Source organism: Cupressus sempervirens, chromosome 11 (assembly GCF_028749045.1).
Source record: "Cupressus sempervirens isolate cs-2001-9-10 chromosome 11, ASM2874904v1, whole genome shotgun sequence".
In the NCBI taxonomy this organism is placed as follows: domain Eukaryota; kingdom Viridiplantae; phylum Streptophyta; class Pinopsida; order Cupressales; family Cupressaceae; genus Cupressus; species Cupressus sempervirens.
The window spans coordinates 680463082-680473312 of record NC_143128.1 but is presented as its reverse complement, the minus strand read 5'-3'; the positions used below and the strand labels follow the sequence as shown (position 1 = coordinate 680473312).

The 10231-nt window shown below is 32.2% G+C and overlaps 1 pseudogene; it reads right to left on the bottom strand.

Moving 5' to 3' along the window:
* Nucleotides 1-6448: 6448 nt before the first annotated feature.
* LOC149531546 (putative cysteine-rich receptor-like protein kinase 33) overlaps nucleotides 6449-10231 on the bottom strand; it is a 148433-nt pseudogene continuing 144650 nt past the window's right edge.

Sequence of the window (10231 nt, the reverse complement as noted above, 5' to 3'; positions counted from 1 at the left end):
AGTGGTGCATCATGTAGATCCTGACTAAGCAGGTGACTACGACTCCCTTCGTTAACCACATCAGAAACACCATACAATAAGAAAAAATGCACACCATACACATGCAAGTATGGGGTAAGTATCCATAATAAAACACATGAGATAATAACCATCAACTAATCATCAACCATAGATGAAAACAATATAATGATCATCATGTATGCATGAAATGTAAAGTCTAAATGATCTCATCACATAATCTCTGAATCCATAATATAATGTGTGATAGTCTCAAAGAAATACCATTAATTCATCAACATAAAACTAGTCCATCATAGTTTGATAATAAGTCTAGAAAAGATGTGAATGAGGGTAGGCACTACACTAACAAAACATATAGAGTTAACCAAATACATTTTTGACAATTATTTTAGAAACTTTTAGTAGCCCAAATTCAAAAGGCCATAACTCACAAACTGTTGCTCTGATTAGAAATTATAACCACCTTTTAGAAATGCTAGCTCCTTATCTACAGGCTTAGAATTGCACTAGCACCCTTCTGTCAAGTTTTTGGACCTCATCCAGGCACTCTAAGGCCTCCAACAATGAGCCTGAAGATTTTTCTACAAATTTTTCCATAAAAAATCTGCAATAACTTCTCTGATACTTAAGTTGGAGGAATGATATTTTTGTGGTAGGCTTATATCTCTAAAATGAACCTTCATGTAACAAATAAGAATATTTTGAGCTCATATGAAAAACTTACTAAAAATAGCAAGTTCCCATAAATAGTAACCACCTTGTCTACTAGTCCTTATTAAAATAGAAAAGACTAAAAAATAATAATTTTAGGTGATGCAAGATTGTGCTTACACCCAAGATGCTCCTGCATCAGATACTTGGAGTAATTTGAGAAGTGACCCGGTCAAGTCTCAGGTGTTCAAAGGAAAACCAAGATGGTTAACCTCCTCCCTTGCTAGCCATGATGAATCCTCTACTATTCTCCCTTTCCATTTGACCAGATATTCCTCATAAGTTTTGTTTCTAGTACTTTTTCCAACGTGACTATTAAATATCTCCTCAATCTCCTTTGTAGCCAAACTAGTTGCTAGAATACTCCATTGTACTTCTGCAACTTCATCCCCATCACCTCCTTCATAGTACTTTGTCAAATATAAAATATTAAATACTGGTGAAATATTCAATTCAATAGGAAACTCTACTTCATAAGTATTTCTAGAATCATGCCCTTTAACTATGTTGCATGGGCCAAACACTAGTAAATTTGAACTCAATTTTTGATGAATTTTGGTCAAAATTTCAACCAAGCAATTAGTGGTGATTTTTCTTGTCAAACTTTTGACCAATTCATTAATCAAAATTTTTAAATTTTTGCTACCTCTAATTTGTCATTGTTAGTCAAAATTTCCACCAATGTTTGGTTGAATTTTTTAGAATTGGTGGAAATTTTGACCAATTCTTGGTAGAAAACTATCAAGAATTGCTCAAAATTTCCACCAATGTTTGGTCAAATTTTTTTTAGAATTGGTGGAAATTTCCACCAATGTTTGGTCAAAATTCTTTTATAATTAGTAGAAATTTCAACCAATTCTTAGTAGAAAACTATCACGAATTGGTGGAAATTTCCACCAATGTTTGGTCAAAATTATTTTTATGTTGTATCAAGCAATTATTTCTTATCCAAGCCATTTAATTTGCAAACTTTTAAATCTTTACAAAAATAAAGTTGTAGTAGGAAAAATTTTCTTCTCAAAGGTGTCCTCTGATTGTAAAGCATCCATTCCATTAACTATTCAACAAATAAGACATATCTAGTTCAACAGATAATGGAATGGACACTTTACAATAAGAGGCCACCTTTGAGAAGAAAAATTCTCCTACTCCAACTTTATCATTGTAGAGATTTAAAAGATTGCAAATTAAATGGCTTGGATAAGAAGCAATTGCTTGACACAATATGGAACAAATGGATATTTATGCATATGGCACCATTAATTATGTGAGTGATGCTTATGCAACCAAATTTTTTGGGGTCAAAGCCACCAATTAATAAGGTTTCTAATCTCCACAAGGTTGACATTGTGGTTATAAGGGCTATGGAGAGGGCACTTCTTCATTATCTACTCCATCACTAATTATCTTGCACCACAAAATGATGCTTGTCATCTTTGTTATGGACTCTTATCCCCTATGTGGGTATTGATGTAGAAGTCAAAGTAGAAAAAATAAGTGAAAGCATGTTGAATAAGGTTTCTAATCTTGAATTGGTCAACATTTTTGATTTAAGGGATATGGATTGGGCATGTTAGATACCCAACAAAAGCCTTACATTGAGATCTATATCAAATCGTTATCACTATGTCATCATTGGACTAACTACCTTTGGGATGTGCTCGTTTTGGATAATAATAGGATGATTTTTATAAAATTATTATATTGATCCACATAGGATAGTAGGAAATGGTAATTGAGTTGAAATAGATCTATACAACTGTGCTTTAACATAATGTACTAGCCAAATTTTCTATAATAAAAACACACCTATCAATAAACAAATAACCATGCACTAAAAATGTCATGCTATAATAGATGGTGTAACTAATGTGCACATTTCTTAACTTGCTCCTTACACATCATATATTAATTTCTATTTTAAATATCATTTCTGACACCATAATTTGATACATGTAATAGAATGCAAAGCAAGAGCATTGACCACAATATTTCGATTATCTTAGTGTAGAATCAGCCAAAATCAAGTGACTAGAACTTAAGAAAGATTCAATGAGTCAAGATGTAACCAAATTATCCCTTTAAAACTTTTCTTATGAAAAAAAAATCTTCAAATTATCACAAAAGAAAAGGGATTCCCATGAAAAGTCTAGAATGTGAATAACTAATACCAAAAAATTCAATGTTTAAGGAAAAGTAAAATACAAAAAATAGGAAAAAGTTTACAGTCCAAAGCTTTAATCTATTTACACTTTACAGGGCATTGTAAGTGACTTCAACAGAACTAAAGGGGCTAGTCCAAGAAGATTAATGACATGAAAACTGTCAAAGCTTAAACATATGGAGACCAAATTTAAAAATCCTTAGGTTGCCATTGGTCACCTTATTTTATGACCCTAACTACAAAGTTGTTATATTGTTGCAAACTATATGAAAAATGCATGAGGATACAAGCTCTAATGTCACCTTCTAAATCAAGATGAATAATTGAAATTTACACTAGGGCTTGCATATGATAGCCACCAATCACAAGTACTAATAAAAAGTCATGAACTCTAATAGATTATACAGTATATATCTACATCTTCTGTATTTTCTTTGCATATACAGATATTGACTTGCAGTTCTAAGAATATGTGTATAGATGATAAAAGTTCCTATATTCAAGTTTCCATGTGATATTAGTCTACAACATGGAAATTAGAAAGTTCAGAAGTTCTATTTTGTAATTTCTCTATTTCCTCTAGTGTTGAAAAAGTTCTTCAGGATGTCTACAATTTGTCAAAAGATTGTATTCTACTTGCAACCTCAAGATCAAACTTAGGATTGAATTGACCAATTCAATAAGTAAAATAGTAATCAACTATCAAATAGGTTTAGCAAAAATCAACTACAAGTTTTACATTATCCAAAGAACACTCTTCAAAGATCTATTTTCTCACTTTAACTCCAATTTCAAGATAATGATCATCCCCAAGATGCATGGATCACTAATTTGAGTTGATTAAACTATTCTCTATTGCACTTGATTAATTAAAGAGATCATATGGGCTTGTATTCCTTTATTCAAGAGTTAACATGGGAGAGTCATTCAAACAAACTAACAAGTCTTATGGCTCTCTCATCGAATCATCTTTGTATAAATAATTGCTCCTATAAGACAATCTCAAGAATTGTTGTAGTAAACTCAATGACCATCACCACATAGGAACAACATTAGAGTAGCCAAAAAATGTCATGAACATTTTTTCTTAAACTTTTGAATATTACAAGTGGATATCATTGTCTTGGCCCATTGACCACTTTATTTATGCCTCCTCCAAAGCCTTAGTTTCCATTTCAAGAGTTCAACAGACAATTTGCAGCTCCAAATCTTTCTCACTGAAACTAGCCAATGCTTGCATTTTCCTATGCTTATGAACCTATTGTAGTCAAATTGTGTACAACAATCATTTGTGCTTCCTGCCAATGTATTTTATCTATTCTCTGAATGCTTATTAGTTCAAAATCACATTTATAAGTATTTATTTAATTTTGAAATGGTATTGAAGGGGCATTTTAAAGAAGGATGAAAGAAAGGCTGCACTAAATTGAGAAGTGCTTCTTTAAAAGTTCTGCTAGTTAAGAAGGAAATATAATAAGAAAAATTAGGTATTAGAATTTAAACATAATAGGAAGATTATGTATTTATCCAAGCAAATATACAGTAGTGGATAATACTCACAAGCAGCTCTTCTCAAAAAAGCCATTGGTTTTTTTGGGGGATTACAGACATATAACATTTCATATCCAATCAAAAAATGGCTAAATAGAAAATCCTAATTAAAATATTAGCCAGATTTCTAGTTTGTATCGTTTAAGAAGGGAACTCAATTTTAAGAATTTTAAACCAAGAAATTCAAATAACCTATTTTTGATCAAAGAATGCATTCTTAAAAGGTAAGCATTAATGAGTTTATAAATTTTGGAAATATAGATGGAGTAATTGAGAGGGGGGTTGAATCAGTTACCATAAAAAATAAATCCACAGATACCTTAGATGTCTGATAAAACTAGTTACTGTTGTCACTCAGTAAACATACTAAAAATTCTATAACTCGATAAATGCAATGTATGTTAACTTTAACAAATCTTAAACATTCACAGTGATTAGCATGCAAGCATAAAATAAATAACATAAACACATGAGATACCAAATTTAACATGGAAACCCAATATGGAAAAAACCACCAAGTAACTCGCTATTGATTTTCACTCTTCTGAAGTGAGCCCTGTTAGGAGCCAACCTAGTTAAAGGTTACAAAACACATTGTTAGGTGATTTAATCACCCTATAAGGAGTGGCCTTGAAAAAGGTCTTTAGAACAATTCAATGGAACTATCACCTTGTTAGAGGATTTACAACTGGCTATTAAACCAACTTTGCTAGGAGATTTCGGAATCACTGCAACAATGGTAAGAAAGTAACAGTGAATTGACCTGAATGAGATGCAACTGAATTGCTGATTATAGATTTGTATTCTCCTTCACACTAGATCCTTCCTAATCAAATATAACTTTGTTTCTCCTCAAGGATATCTGACCATCCTTCAAATTCTCTCACACTTGCCTTCTCAAACAATCAATACACTTGCATATGCGCTCATACTCCTTATAATTCTCAACTTGACTTTTCATTTATACCATTCAAATTATCAAGTCAACTCATTTAAAAATTATAATCACCAATAAACATTACCACAGTTTGTTGGAATCAATACTTGGAACAATTAACCTTCATTTCTCAATTTAACAAAATACTTCATTGGCCGACCCTACTTGATAAACATTGATCCTGAAATGATTTCCTATGTTAACTAACAGAAGCTTGGTTAACACTGTGATCCAGCAAAATCCTTTGGAAATTGAGTGAACTTGGTAAAAACTAACTCTAACCATATTTTCTTTCATTAACCATGAGATCTTGATTAACACTACTTTTTGCTATAATTTCCTTCGATGTCCAAGTGAGCTTGGTAGACATTGTCTACATAGAGTAATTTCTAGGAATGTTCGGTAGACACAAAAAATTGCCTTGCTAACCAACTAAGCTTGGTAAGCACTATCTGCCAACTGATATGACGTTTGTGTAACATCAAAGACAACACACAATTAGACAATTGTATCCAACACATAAAATCATGACATAATAATCATGCACTTACAAAAATCAAGCAGGCTCCAAGCAAGAATTGTTTTGGTGAAGGAAAAGGTAACAATAGTTGGCCAACACCATATACAACCACCACAAATAAATGTACAAACAAGCTCAGTGGTCATGGATTGAGGCTAGATAATAGGGCCATAGGTCCAGTTGAAAACACACCTCCCAAACTTAAATAGTTAAAACAATCTTGTTGCATCTCTTTCATTGCCTTATCAGGTGAAGCACAAAAGATCTTATTTAGTGCACCTACCAAAGAATTTATAGTTGATGCAACAATCTATATAAATGTAATAAGAATTTTCTAAAATTAGTAACAATTGACATAAAGAAAGGATATTTATATAAAGAACATAGCTAAAATAGGAATATATCTAGATGCATGAGTAGCATAATGAAAAGCTCATAGCCTTACATGATACCATTAGAGTAACAAATTTTCAGCATTTATGAAATTGCAACAACATTTTATTGTAGGACTAATTATTCTTACTATTTAAATGGAAAAAATTACTCAAGCTATTACAAGTAGATACCTTACGAAGAGTATAAAGTTAGAGGTGCAGTCCAATGCAACTTTTGCCAAATTGTAGGTCTCTACTTTTGAATAATTTTGACCTAGATTTATATCTTGAGCTTTCTAGTCTCTAAAAGAGGCCTTATTGTAGAGTTTATCTTCTCACCTATTATAAGCTACAAGAGTATGATTCGAAAAGCATACACATCACTCTTCTCTGTAAAATGGCCTCCTGTAGTGTAATCTGGAGCCAAGCATCCCGTTCCTATAGAAGCTTTGAGGATTGAGTATACAATGGTGTCTACTAAAAGCTTGTGTAGCCCACAATTTGAAATAAGAGGATTCATGTGTTGGTCAAGAAGAATCTTCTTGGTTGAGATGTTTTGATGCATACCATCTTTGCCCATGTCTTCATGTAGATACTCAATACCTACAAAATGCATCTATAAATATAGCATCTACTACATACAAGACCAAGAAGAATTAAAAACAATAGTAACTAAAATGTGTATGTTAAGTTTTACTTTCTTTTGACTATTCAATATTTCATCGACAATATTATAGGAGGCCAAATCTGGTCAAAATAGGGCAGTGCAACTAACTATGCTTCTCCAAGAGGCATCAACATTGATTTAAACTTATGTATTTATTTATGTTGGCAAATTCATCCAAAGAAGAAAAATTCTAAACAATAATTATTTATCTAGCTAGCATCATGGTAAGCATTTATGAAGGATTACTCAGGTGCCCACCACTTCAACAGGAAATAGTCAATAATACTTCTAATAACTAATCTGCTTAACATCATCACTGTGATACTTGTCACTTAGAATGGATATGCAGACTATATGAAACTCTGTTGAAGTTTGAACCAATACCCCTGGGATTTGTTTAACCAAAAATTTTGCATAAAGATAGATAAGATATGTTTAAAATATAAATATATATAGTTATTATCTAAGAATTGAGTTGGGATAATACTCTTAGTTAGGGGAGTAGAAATGTTTCTAATGTACTCAAATGATACATTCTACTATATTGATCTAGCCAATTGATCAGGTAGCCTCGTAGTTTTAGCCTTTAGGATATTGCTCCTAGCCAATGGATGTTGATGTTTTATTCCATACTTATAAATACATTTTGATAGAATGACCAGCCAATTGAGAGTAAATTCTAGTATTATAATATCATTATGAGGGTGTAGGTCAAGGTGAATTGACCCCACAGTATTTGTATCAAAAAGGTGTTAGTAACTAACATTTTTGTTTAATGTTTCTAGTACATTCATGTTGAAAAAATAAATGAAGGAAAATAAGAATCCCTTGAAAATTAGGTTTGGGAATTTACGTTTTGCAATACCATGTGCAATCCTCACTCTTGCAGACCAATCAAGATGCTTCCCATCTTTTTCATTAAAAAATTGCAACATATTTCTACTAGGTGCAAAATCATAAACCAGAAAGCACTCACCCCTACCTCTGGAACAACAAAACCCTCTTAATATAACAATATTTGCATGCCTAAGTTTCAAAAGTGACTTAAGAATGTCTTGGAATTCCAACTCCTCTATCTTGCAACTCATCTTATTCATGGTTTTGATAGCTATAACAAATGCATCTCTTAACACCCCTTTGTAAGTAGCATAATAGTTGTTCCTTCCTAGCTGAATTTTTTTAGAGAAATATTGTGTTGCAGATTCAATTACCTTGAGGTTGTACCTAAAGCTCTATAGGTTCTGTGAGCCTATAATTCCATGTGCAAAGGGATCCCAATCCTTTGAATAATCAAGACTAATCAAAGGAGTGATGCATTTCTTGCTAATGTCCTTTAAATTATCAGTTCTTAACCTACTCTTTGTTGTCTCATAAGCACTTCTAATCTTTTGTTTGCACCTTTGAAACCATGAAAACATAAACACACGAACCATAATTTCTCTAGATATTAAAGAAATCACACTTAAAACAATGGCAAGGGCAAGAGTTTTAGAGGGTTTGGAGCAATCCTTACAACTCTCTGACACATCTATGGTCTATGGAATTTGCTACCAGGAAGATACTGAGAGCTTTGGAACCTTCTCGGTGATGTTTAGTGCCTTTGAACCTAAAGGTTTGGGTCATCTAAAAGAAAAACTCAACTTGAATTGCCTTAGTCCAACAAAACCCTCTCCACATAGCTTTGAATTGTTTCCATACTGGAATCCATCTTGCATTCCTTTCAAACATTCAACCACATTAGAAACAAGTTCAGCCTATTTTAAGCATGAAATTGAATAGAAAATGGTAGCTTCAAAGAGAAAATCACATTATGATTCCATAAAACTAATGCTAACTTATGGAGGAATGAAATGGTTATAAGTATCATAGACAATTAGAGACTTGAGAAAAGATCTAGAATGTTTAGTGTTAAACCTCTTGGCAAAGAGTGCAATGCAATGCAAAAATCAAGTCAATAAATAAATGTGCATATTATAAGCTAAGAACAAAGATGCATGAAAAGTTGGTGAAAATGTTGGGATAACTACAACTCTTTCTTAGGTTTCATTGAAAATATTTTTAAAAACTTAGTTTTTTCTCATTATAGTATAAGTCTTTGATACTGAACGTAATAAAATGTATTGAAATTTTTATTAATATCTAATAGAATAAATAATCAGGCAATGTAGGATCTATGGAAGAACAAAAAAAATTATAAATACAATATAGAGAAAGTATATTAGGCAATTAGAGACTAGAAGTATAGTGTCAAATCTCCTTGTTTAAATAAATGTCCATATTATAATCAAAGGGCAAGAAGTTTGTTAAGGTTGGTGAGAAAGCTAAGAAACTATTATTCTTTCTTGGGTTTTAGGTTTTATTGGAAAATTTGTCATAGAAACTTGGTCTCCTAGAAAACTAAAGTATTATTAATATCTAACGGGGAAAAAAGACAGGAAATGTAGGATCTATGGAACAAAAAAATTATAGATAAAATATTAAAATATATAACATAACATCTAAAGATCAAATGCCTTTCATTTGTCAATAGAGTGTGGTCAAGTGATTGGACTACTTGGTTCTAATGTTAGAGTCTGAGGTTGAGCTCTCCTCCAAGGAGATGATAGTGTGGGCATGATCAATGGATGTCTTGGAACTTCATTTGTAGGTGGATTATAACCAAATAATGCCAGTGGATGTAAGAAGAATGTAGATGCATAGAGATGGAGTTTGTAGTACTTAGTTTGTAGCAGAAATGTATAGTAGAATCATGGACAATGGTTTGGGCTCTTCCCAAAACCCACCCTTTACCATCAATCCATGATGTGGCTATGTACTAAATGAGGAGGTAGATGAAATAGAAGATGTTGAAAAGGGTGGGAAGAATGCTACATTTTCTAGGTGGTGAAGATGGTCTCCATGCTACCAAACAAGGTCATCATAAATTCCTATTTGTTGAGTTTAATGCACAATATTTCATGTTGGGGATTTGAAGTACAACTCTATTACAAAACACTAAACCCCTTAATAAAGTTATTTTTTAGCACTATGATAATTTATTTCTTTATTTCTCAATAGAAACTTAGAGAAGTCTATTAGGAAGTGCTTATTACCCTTGTGTTATTACCATAATCTTTTTTTAGTTATGGTGCAATATGAACGACCTCTATAAGTCTTGGTTTATATATTATTCATCTCGGTTAGGGTTTAATCTTACATTGTTTTAGTGTGGTTAAGAGATGTCCATGGGGAGAAAGAAAGATTCAGCTCTATTTTTTAAAGCTTAGATACTTACATGGTCCTTGAA